General features: G+C 30.6%; 1 long non-coding RNA gene across 1 annotated transcript; it reads right to left on the reverse strand.

The window, feature by feature from the left end:
- Positions 1–4115: 4115 nt before the first annotated feature.
- Positions 4116–7908, reverse strand: LOC130799573 (uncharacterized). Its single transcript, XR_009039309.1, has 3 exons — positions 7636–7908; positions 6221–6290; positions 4116–6144 (listed from the first exon to the last, which is right to left on the reverse strand). It is a non-coding gene; the product is annotated as an uncharacterized LOC130799573 (long non-coding RNA).
- Between the last annotated feature and the right edge of the window lie 4338 nt (positions 7909–12246).

Below are 12246 nucleotides of genomic sequence, written 5' to 3' on the forward strand. Positions count from 1 at the left end.
TGCATGTGTTGATTTGGGTAATTAATTATATAATTAATTGACACATAATAATAGGTTAACTATTGAAATAATGACATTTAATAAAGCTTATGAGCTGTCATTTATCGTTTTACAGCAAAATTATTAAATTGTATGATTTCCCGACTCTTTGCCAAAGAAAACACAATAGATTTAGAGGCGTTAAAATGAGTCTAATAAATAGACTATAAACAATTATACTAATCCAAAACTATCCAAAAATAAACATACATATGAAAATTAAAATTGTGCTAAATTCAAAATTTAAAAATGATCTAACTAATCGGTCGTTTTCCAATTGTCAAGTAATACATACAAGTTGATTGGATGGTTTGAAGGTCCAACCTCTAAATCTCTAACCATAAGATTAAAAGTTCAAGTTTTGATACCATCAAAAAGAAAATAATACTTCATATGTTTCTATTATTTTGCACTACTTTTATTTTTATTTATGTTACTGATTTTATAATTTTTTGACAATAATTTTACTCTCCTTCTTTTAATCTCATACACGAACTTATATATTTAAATCACTTATTTATCTTTTTTTTTTGTCTCATCTTCCAACCTAATTTCTCTTTCTACTAAATTAAATCCATTTTACACTTAGTGCAAAATAAGAGAGACAGAGAGAGTACATACTAGATAGCCAAAATATAATGATGATAAAATAAAGCAAAGAAATATTTTTTATAATTGATTTTTCCTCTCATGAGTTGATATTAAATTAATCTCTTGCATCAATTATTATTCATAAAATGAAAACATGTCAAATTCTTTCTCTATCACTTGGTTGAAGATAATTGATTCTCAACTACTTCATTCTTAATAGCAATAAAGGGCCCATTATATATACAAAGTTACAAAGAATCTTATTTTAAGCCCATCCTAACCAAAATTAGTCATGTAGGTTGCTATGTTTTTTTTCCAAAATATTTATCAATTAATTATGCTAAACAAAATTGAAAATTAATGAGCCTATCCTAGCCGTCTTTGCCCAATAGCAAATCCATATATTTATCTATCTATCTACCTACACATTATACTAAATCAAAAAATAGTTGACATCAACAACCCTAAAATTTAATGAGTTAGTGAAATTTTAGTGCTCGCTTGAATTAAGAGTAAATATTTAAAGGGATAAAAAAAGTTAAATTAATGGAACAAAGATAATTAGAAATGAAAATAAAGTAATTGAAATAATTGTAAAAGAAGTAGAATGAGAGTAAACTAAAAAAACGATGAATAATAAAAAGAATGATTTGCCTCTCATTTGGAGGAAAAGATTTTCCCCATCCTCCCTTAAGGTAAATTTCTACCCTAAAATGAGAAAACTAACTGCAATTTTATTTATTTTTCATTACTTTTTAACCAATTGTTTCACCTCTCTACCAATTAAATTCATTTGATTTAGTGACCTTTTTCTTGCTGGTAAAGACAAATTTTCCATAGTTGGAAGCCCAAACAGAATTGTATGCACAAGACTTCTTTCAATAATTCAGTGACCTATTCTTGCTATGTTCACGATATGTCCAAGTCAGAATCCTTAGTTCTGGGATAAAATCATCCTGGGAGAATTAATTAAGTTAATAGTTCAGAAAGAGTAGTTTGGTTCCAGATTCTAGGAACTAATGAAGTTGTTTACTGGGAAGGAAGTTCAAGTGAGACAAAAAGGACAGTGCATTTTATTTAAAGTTGTTTCATAAGTACATACAATATAAAGGTCACTCAAATGGTAATGATAAGAGGTTGCTTTTCAGAAGTCGGACACCTGTTTCAAAGGCTGAAGAAGGGAATTTTGTTAGGGCATTTTTTGCACCGCCGAAGGTCCAATTAACAAAGCAACACATTAGTAGTTGTAGCACTCAAACAAGGTCGTATTTTTGGGATTGCTTACGACATTACCTGATGGAGCTTTTGGGACATTTCATACAGCCCAATGATAGGCTATAAATACTCCAAGCTACACCAAATGAACAAGGTCATAAATTCTCTACAAAAAAAAAAAAAAGACAACTAGAACAAGCATAAGAACTAATTAATACTTGTTCATTTAAGAAGAACTGTTGAATTGAAACCCACTGATCTTCAAAAGACAATTGAAAATCTTCGTACAATGATTGAATTCACTAAATTCAACAAAGTCTCACGCTAAAAAAGCGCTAAGCTATAATCCACCTTGCAGTCATTGTGCCCTTGGAAGGACTTGTTAAGTAATCAATAATATTTAAACACTAACTTGGACGTTGGAATAGGACCCCGAAAACCCATTTCGAGCCTCCCAAACCCTTATTTACTGTGCAGGTTACCAGGCATTTGAAGAGTAGTCTCATTGCAAAATTTGGCAAAATAACAAGAACAAACTTCCAATATATTTAGAACACTTGCTTAAGGATAATAATTGGACTAATTCGGACTTAGTTCTTGATTAATTGTGTCTAGTAAAAACACAAGAACACTCCTATATATTGAGGTAATTATTTTTCAAAATTAATTGGTCTCTTGTTTCTCTTTACTAGCTTCGTATTAATTTGTTTAGAAATTAACTAGTATAAAACTCCGTGCAATGCTCGGAATTCTTAGTATGAAGATATATATAGATATAATTTTTAAAAACATATAATAATAAATATACTATATACTAAAGATAAAGTAATAAATAATAATTCCTAAAATAGGGTAATATGACATTTTTATATGTGTAATAAATTAAAAAAGTTTGTACATGAGTAAAATAAATAACAGATTGATTAATTCTATTTGCCACATAAGCCAATATCAACCAATAAAATTCTTTCATCTCGCGTGGCTCAAAAAGAATGGCACGTGTCATTCTTCAGTCTTTTTATTAGATTGTATGATTAGTCAAAATAATTCCTATTATTAAATCAATCTAAATCTTAATAAATTATATAATATCATCTAAATATTTATTACTTTATTTTGTTTTTAAATTTCACAAGTAGTAATTATTAAAAGATATATGATTAATATTACATCCTCTTATTTATAATTTTAAATTTGTTAATATTACCAAAATGATTCTTAATTTATTATTTCCATTCTCTTAGTCAATTTATAGATCAAGGTATTTGAATAGTTAAAATAATTCCTATAACTATATCACTAAATTTATTAGGTTAAATATTAATTGATTGTCAAATCTTTGATTGATGTAAACTGCTCAGCTATTTAATTTAGTTAGTTTAAATGTGCTAATAGAAAAATTACTCATGGCAAGTGCTTTAGAAATTTGACACTCGACTTTTCATAGCTTTTTAATAGATCTTATGATCATGATTATGATATGAAGTTGAAATAATTTCTATACTTAATAAATTATTGGGATATTTTATATGGTAATCACCAACTATGGCAAAAGGCGAGAGGTAGCAATTCGTAAAATTTTTTCCACAAAATAGCACTCAACTCTTGGAAATTAACTACAGTAACATTATGGAGGTAAAAACATTTAATTTCCGTTAAGTTTTGGTAAAAGTCATAAATTCCCCTAATAAATCCCAAATATTTTCCACAAAAAACCACTCAACTCTTGGAAAATTAACTACAGTAACATTTCCGTTAAGTTTGATTTCCGTTAAGTTGGCTTTACATTTGGGATTTATTAGGGGCATTTATGACTTTTACCAAAACTTAACAGAAATTAAACGTTTTTACCTCCATAATATTACTGTAATTAATTTTCTCAGAGTTGAGTACTATTTTGTGGAAGAAGTTTTAAGAATTGATACCACTCGCCTTTTGCAATAGTGGTTGCTTACCATATAAAATATCCCTAAATTATTTAAGGTCATTTAAGTATTTCTTACTTTATTTTTTTAAAATTTCTCTAGTAGTAATTTACTAAAAGATATATGATTAATATTTTGATTTCTAATTCATAATTTTAAATTAGTTAATATCACCTAAATGATTCTTAATTTATTGTTTTTATTCTCTTAGTCAATTTATAGATTAGAGTATTTGAATTGTTGAAATACTAACTAAATCGGTAAATATAATTGATTGTCAAATCTTTGATTGGCAAACTCATTAGCTACTTGATTCAATTAGTTTAAATTTAATTACACATGCCAAGTGCTCTAGAAATTTGATTCTTGGCTTTTCACAACTTTTTAAAAATGTTTTAATGATTGTTAATTTATCGTTTTTTCTCTTAGTCAATTTATAGATCAGAGTGTTTGATTAGTTGAAATAATTCTATAACTCGTCAAATCTTTGATTAATATAAAATGATCAGCTATTTAATTCAATTAGTTTAAATTTAATTACACATTACTCTAGAAATTTATCACTTGACTTTTGACAGCTTTTTTTTTAATAAATGTTTTAATTATTGATTGCTTGATATTAAAAAAAGAGTGGTTAGCATCAACGCATGAGTAGGTGAAGAGCCTTTGTTGACTGATTTCTAGAAGTCTCGCTAAGATTAATGTGTTTCTAAGCTATTGTTATCATACAACTGATGGGGTTAATACTATTGCTCATTTTAGTGTTTACCTTTATTAGTTTCAATCAATGTTTGTAAGATCGTGACTTGTGAGATTTGAAATTTTTGTGGTTTTCTATAATTTGCTGTTGGTGTATGTATGTGTACTTATGTATGTATAATCTATAAATCTGGGACGTTTCTAACCATAGACAAGGTATATATTTGCCTCGGACACAAAGTCAGAAAGAACCCTAAATGCTAGTTAATGAAAGTACACTTAGAAATTTACAATTTATAAGTAGTTCTTTTATCATTTTAACAATTATATGATATATCTATATTTCTAATGCTAATTAATATATATAGGGTCCATCTTTGTTATTTTTCCAAATATCTTTTTAAGTTCAGAATAGACCCTCCACAGAGAGGGTCCACTTCTTTTAGTTTGCCTAGAACCCGTACAACGCTAGGAACATCACTGCTATAAACATTCAAAGTTGTTATCGAGGAATTATAATAAAGCTTAAATTTAAAAAGAGATAATTTAGCTTCGTTTTGTATTTTGGATTCTCCTCTCCATTTTGCATAATTTATGTTTTCAGAAATATATCTATTAAAAATTCTTTTAATTTCATCCACGCAATTTAATTTTTTTCGTTCTAATTTCATCCATATAATAATTATTTTTCATTTTATTCTCATCCACATGTACAATTCAATTTTTTTCTTCATGCATTACAAAATATTTATTTTTTTAAAAAAAATTCTAATTTATACTTGGCAAAATTTCGTTTGTAAAATGAATAATCCAAAACTTTTTAAACTCATGTACCTGCAAATAAACTCAATACAATAAAAGACCACCTTGATTCTTTCCCACACCACCAACTAATTTCCCAAAATACAATGAAACTCATGTTCATAACCACTTTTTCTCGGAACTAAACTACTCAGGAACAGTACAAATGCATGGTGAGAAACGGTAAAAATCAATCACACTACTAGGAACTAATAAATGGCAGTAATGTCGAATACAGTGTGATCTAAACCTTTTTGGGTTTATGTTGGAGACAAGCTAAGTAAAACTAAGTTAAGCTTTAATTTATATCCTGGCATTAGGCGTTAAATCCAGAGAAGAAGCTAAGCTAGAAAAGGTGGAAATGAGCACGCATGTCTTAAATTTCATAGGCGTTAAATTCAGAGAAGATCCTGCCATTACTACCACAATCTAAGACAATTCTCCGGGTAAAATCCCCCAGACAATTAGTGAGAAACAGTAAATATTCATTACATTTTAAAGTAAACCCAAATCTAATGCAGAAACTAGCAAAAACATATTCCTTCATCCATGATCATCACTACATCTTCATATATAATTAAGCCTAAGAAACCGCAATTAACTTTTCCTCCTCTACGCTATACATACATACATACTAGATTAAAAAGGCATAAACTTATTAACTAGTACCAAATAAATCAAATCAATTAGAGTATACTTGTATATTCTTAGAAACAATTCAAAAGATTAGCAATGCTCACTTATATTTAACTTGAATCCTTGATCTTGTTCAATAGTTGAGTTCATTTTATTTACTCTACCTCCGTTTTGAAATTCAATCATTCACAAGCTTTAATTTGATAACCTTTTCCTGTAAATAATGAATATACTCGACCTACACAAATAACAGATAGCAGTAAGTATTATAGATACTAAGTGTAGAACCAAACAAGAATTATCTTGCTTCCTACCTCCAACAAGAATGATGCCTTATCTCTCTTCTGATCATTGTCAGGGATAAATCCTTTCAACATCTGAAATCTACAAAGACACCACAAAGGCACCACATCTGAAATCTATTATTATTCCCACCACTTCACAGTTCATATATTATTCTGGTTTAATGTCTTAAATGCCCATAGTGTCAACCTCCTCAAGTAATTACTCTTTCATCAAGGAGTAACCTTAATCGTTAAAACCAGCTATTAGACTAAACCAACAAGAAAATTTTGTCAATGAAGATCATTACTTAATATCAAACTTGTGAGTTGTGCCAACTGCCAGCTTTCAAACTTGAGAACTAGCATACTCTTAGACCCAAAATATAAGCTTTCATTCAGAAGATTTTTGGAACGGTTTATGCTAAAGTGGTTTGCTACAAACGAACTAGCATACTCTTTACCTACATTTCGTGGGGTTATACAGAATGCACACAAATTAGCTTATTTTGTGCAGTCTAGGGGTGGCACTCTAGAGTTTATTGTATCTTGTCTACATTATATATTTCCCTTTGTAGAGTTTTATACACCAAAAGAAGTGTAATTGCACGTATGTAGCTTAGCAAACTTAGGCAGCGAGTGGCTAGTACCTCAACTCGAATTCAAGCATATTATTTTTATGGAGACGCAGATTGGCACAACACAAACAAGATCGTATTGTATTTAGTTTAGAAATCTGAGTTTTGTTATTTAATTTTCTTGGTGATGATATTAATAAACTTTAGTTTATAATTGTTTTATTAATATCTGCTTGTATTACTAACTCTAAACCAAGCAACAAAAAGTATTACTGACCATAAACCCAAGCAACAAAGAGTATTACTACTAGCAACTTATACTGCGAAGCAATGCATAACATTCAGAAAACACCATTTAAACCTTTAATTTTCCAGCTATGGAGCAAAACATATAAAATAGAAACCAAAATCTACTTGTAATTGCTCCTTACTTGAAATTATTTTCATATTTTGCACTTCAATACTTCCGGGCTATGCGTTCTACTATCAATAATATTCTCTTCAGCTTGTTTGTTTGCCTCTTCAACCATTTTCAATACATTAACTACCACATTGGAACATATTATTTGAAATTTAAATATAATAAATATAAAACTCCCAAGTCTCGATTCACACTGTAACCCCAACACTGATGCTTCTCTAATCTCATGTAACATGTTCATATCTGAATGTCACGCCAACAATGACACAAAAGAGGGGGGAAGACAAACTTACAATACAAATTAAGTCTTTAAACCCTAGTTTTTTAACTCCTCCATTTGTAGCAATTTCGCTTAAAATTAAGTATTAAAAACAACATTGGTCTAAGTTGGGTTCAAAATAAAAATAAAAATAAAAAAATTAGTAATAGAAAAGAGGAAAAACAGTTACCTAAATCCAAAGAGTGAAATTCAGATGAGAAAAACGCCAAATATGGTGCAGGATTGCAGTTGACGAGTGTAAAGGAAGTCGGAAGCAGAATTGGCGGTGTAGAGGAGGTCGGCAGCAGCAGCAATGCTGTTAATGGAAGCAAGTAGCAGTCAGAAGAAAATTTGGTAGCGGCGAATGGTAGATTTATGAAAAAGAATGTTTTGTTTTGTCGCTTATAATTTCAAATTGTAATTTGTAAGCAAAACTAGGGTTGTACCTTATTTGTATTGTTTTTAGGACAAACGATACAAATGACTCTTATTTGTATCGTTTCTTTAAACAAAGGATACAAATAAGTATTATTCGTATCGTTTGTTTCACAAGCAGTACAAATAATACATTATTTGTATCTTTTGTTTAATTAAAAGAGAAAATTACAAAAAACTACCTAATTTATACCTCTTTTTATAAAAAAAACTACCTTATGTAAAATTTTTTGTAAAAAATATCTTATATAATATATTTCTTTGCAAAACAGTACCTTATAATGGTTTTTACCCTTTGACCGTTTAATTTAACCCTTGACCGTCATGTGACAGTCACGTGATTCTTTGAACCCATCTTCTTCATTTCAGCGTTGTTCATTCACAACCCAAATTGATTGCAAGAAATTGCTTTCTTAAATTAGGTTTTAACTTTAACTAATTTGATACACAACTTTAACTAATTTGACAGAAAATGAATTTCATTCCTCAATAGTTGGGTTGCATTAACTTGGGAATAAGCTTATATAATTTTTTTTTTTTTTGAGAAATAGATCAAATGGAAGGAGCATATGATAATAGTCAATATCAAAAACAAACAAGCATTATACTTCCTAACAATCTTAAAAATGAACTTTTTTTTTTATTTTGCATTAAAAACACATAAAAGACGGGAAAAAGTATAAATTACAGCATGTAACATCAAAAAAATATATCAAAATTCACAAACTTTAAGAACCCAAATATTAAAATCAATCTAAAAATAAAACCTATTAAAAACCAACAAAATTAAATTTTATTTCTCTTCTTCTAAACCCATTCTTTCAACCCAGAAAGTGGACCAACAAATGGGTAATTTAGAGAATCTAGTGGAGAAAGATTCGTCTTCTTCCAAACGAACTCGGGCGCTCGAAGAATCGGCTTAATCACCGAAAAATCAGTGCATTGCAGTTGATCGGATGAAGAAACTATAGAATATTTGTTTTTATTGAGGATTAATAAGCCATTAATGTGAGATTTGAAAGTTAAAAAGGAACAAAAATAGCAATTTAGGAGTATGATAAAACCAGGAAAGAAGGAGAGCGAAAGAGGAAGTGAAAAAGTATGTGAAAAACCCGGGTTTAAAGAATCACGTGACTGTCACGTGACGGTCAACTGTTAAATTAAACGGTCAAAGGGTAAAAACCGTTATAAGGTAATATTTTGCAAAGAAATGTATTATATAAGGTAGTTTTTTGCAAAAAATTTTACATAGTGTAGTTTTTTACAAAAAGGGGTATAGATTAGGTAGTTTTTTGTAATTTTATCTAATTAAAATATACAAATAAGGTTTATTTGTATCTTTTGTTAGAATAAATGATACAAATCTCATTATTTGTATCTTTTATTTAAATAAAAGATACTAATAGAGGTTACTAATGAGACTTTTTTTTACTAGTGCCAGTAATGAGTAAATTAAAAAAGCAATAGTGGGTCAACTAAAAAAAAAAGTAAGTAATAGTGGGACGTGAAATAGAGTTGGTAACTTCATAAATATATGGTACAAAGTACAAAATATAAACTGCTCGTATATCAAATACTTGTATTGTTTTAGTGTAGAGAGATTGAGTTGAAGTCAAAAGAGGAATGGGTTAGATTAAGCCGAGGGAGATGAAGATTATTTTGACAATAATTGGATGACACTAGATTAGGCTACTGTAAATACTCCATTATGTGAAGGATGGCACACAACTTAAAGATTATGACCATCATTTTTTAAACTACACCGATCCTGTGGTTTGATTTTTAAACTCGCGCATGTGTGCTTCTGTGGATTGATTGTTATTACTTGCCCTTTTTGGTTATTACTTACTAAATGGCTTTATAAGTTCGGCTATACAGAGAAGATAGCAACAGTAGGTTTGATAAGAGAAACTTATGTTATTGCATTTGTATGAGTACATGATCTACATTATATACATATAAGAGAAAGAACTAACTTAGAAAGGAGATAATTACATACAACTAATAATAGCAAGAAGAATAATTCTATTTAATTGATGGAGATAATTAAGGAGGAGAAAAACTATGATTAAGGGAGATATAATCAAGGAGATTCTCTATCCATATTAGTGCTTTGACTTTGTGTAGCTACTACTTGAGTATAGGAATTACTTGCTGTAGATTGAGAGCCTTCTCTTAATACCCCCTTGCAGCTAATGGACATTGGTGGACATGGAGCTTGTCCTTGAGAAACTGAAAGCGTGGAATACCAATAACGTTAGTGAACATGTTCGCACATTGGTATTGTGATCGGATAAATTTGACAAGGAGATCAACTGCTTCAACTTGTTCTTTGACAAAATAAAAATCAATCTGTATGTGCTTTGATTTATCATTAATAAGTGGATTGGAGATAATAAAAGTTGCACTCATATCATCACAAAATAGAAGAAGAGGTTTAGGAATTGGTACATGAAGTTCACACATAAGTTGTTTTCACCAGTTTAGTTCAACAGTAGCAAGGGCAATGGCTCTATACTCATCTTCGGTGCTTAAACGAGCAACTACTTTTTGTTTACAGGATGACTAACTAATCAAGTTTCCGCCAAAGAATATAACAAAGCCTTATTGTGAGCGAAAAGTCTGAGATGTCACCAGCCTATCCAGCATCAGATCAAGCAATAAGATGTTGATTTGGAGAGGATTTTAGATGAAGACCCATGTGTGGTGTACCCTTAAGATAGCGAAGAATGTACTTCACAGCCTTCCAATGTAAACTTGTTGGTGAATGCATAAATTGACATACCCGATTAACTGCATATGATATTTCTGGTCTAGTAATGGTAGCATAGTGCAAAGCACCAACGATACTTCAAAATAGTTTAGGATCATCCATAGGATCATGAAGTGGTAGGAGCCGTGAAACAGGTTCAACAGGTGAGGATATGGGGTTAGCATCAGCCATCTTTGCACGATGAAGAATATCACTAATATATTTTTGCTGAGTGAGGTAAAGAGAGTTATGGTGTCAGTGAACTTCGATTCCGAGGAAGAAATGTAACTCACCGAGATCTTTAAGAGAAAAGGCTTAATTTAATTTTTGAATAAAGGAGGCTAGATAAGCATTATAATTTCCTGTAACAATTAAATCATCTACATACACTAAAATATAAGTAGTGATATTGTGGGACTTGTAGACAAAGAGAGAAAAATCTACATGACAAGATCGAAAACCATGTTGGAGAAGAAAGAATTTAAGTTTGGTGAGCCAAGCACGTGGTGCTTGTTTGAGTCCATATAGAGCTTTATGAAGTTTACAAACATGGTTTGGCCGAGTTAAATCAAAAATCCCTGTGGTTGTTCCATGTAGACAATTTCATTAAGGGAGCCATGAAGAAAATCATTGTTTATAGCAAGTTGTCGTAGAGACCATTTTCGAGACAAGGCAATAATGAGGACACGACGAATTGTGGTGGGTTTAACTACAGGGCTGATTGTATCAAAGTAATCAATACCCTCTTCTTGATGGAATCCTTTAGCAACAGACGCACTTTATAACGTTCAATGAACCCATTAGCTTTAACGTTGACCTTGTAAACCCACTTACAACCAACAATATTAGTATTTGGAGGAGGGGAAACAAGTGACCATGTCCCATTATTCATTAAAGCTGAGTATTTGGCCTGCACAGAGTTGTTCAAGTGATCATGTTTAGAGGAATGAGATAAATGACGAGGTTCATAAAAAGGGGAGTTAGAATTGGGACGAGGTGTTTTAATGGTAATAAGAGCTTTTTAATTTGGAGAGTTAGTACGAGCACGACTGGTCATGGAGCGAATAGAAGTGGTTAAGGGTTTAAAATATGATGGTTTAGAAGATGTATTATGCGGTTGTATTGGTGCAGCGGATGGAAAATTACTAGTTTCTGGTGGACAATTAGGAGATTATTGTGAAGAAATGAATGGGAAAGGGGTCTCATTGTTGCTGGTTTCAGATTGAGAATGAGGATTGTTGTGAAGATATGGATGGGGAGGGAAAGTCATTAAGAGTGGAGTGACTAGAGTGAGATGTGTCAGAAAGTGTAATATTAGTTGAGAGAGGAAAAGAGATTTGCATAGATTTGTAATTAGAGATAGGAGGTTTTTTTATTTGCGGTTGAGGTATAGAAACTGAGATTCATCAAATATGACGTGTCTAGCAATGTACATTCGAGAGGTAGGAATATGATAGCAGCAATACCCTTTGTGTTCGGAACTATACCCAAGAAAAAGGCATGGTAAAGAACAAAAATCTAGTTTGTGAGTGTTGTATGGGCGAAGATATGGAAAGGAAAGACAACCAAAAGATTTTAGGAAGTTGTATTCTGGTACTTTGTTATATATGTTTT

The sequence above is a fragment of the Amaranthus tricolor genome, chromosome 14 (genome assembly GCF_026212465.1).
Source record: "Amaranthus tricolor cultivar Red isolate AtriRed21 chromosome 14, ASM2621246v1, whole genome shotgun sequence".
In the NCBI taxonomy this organism is placed as follows: Eukaryota; Viridiplantae; Streptophyta; class Magnoliopsida; order Caryophyllales; family Amaranthaceae; genus Amaranthus; species Amaranthus tricolor.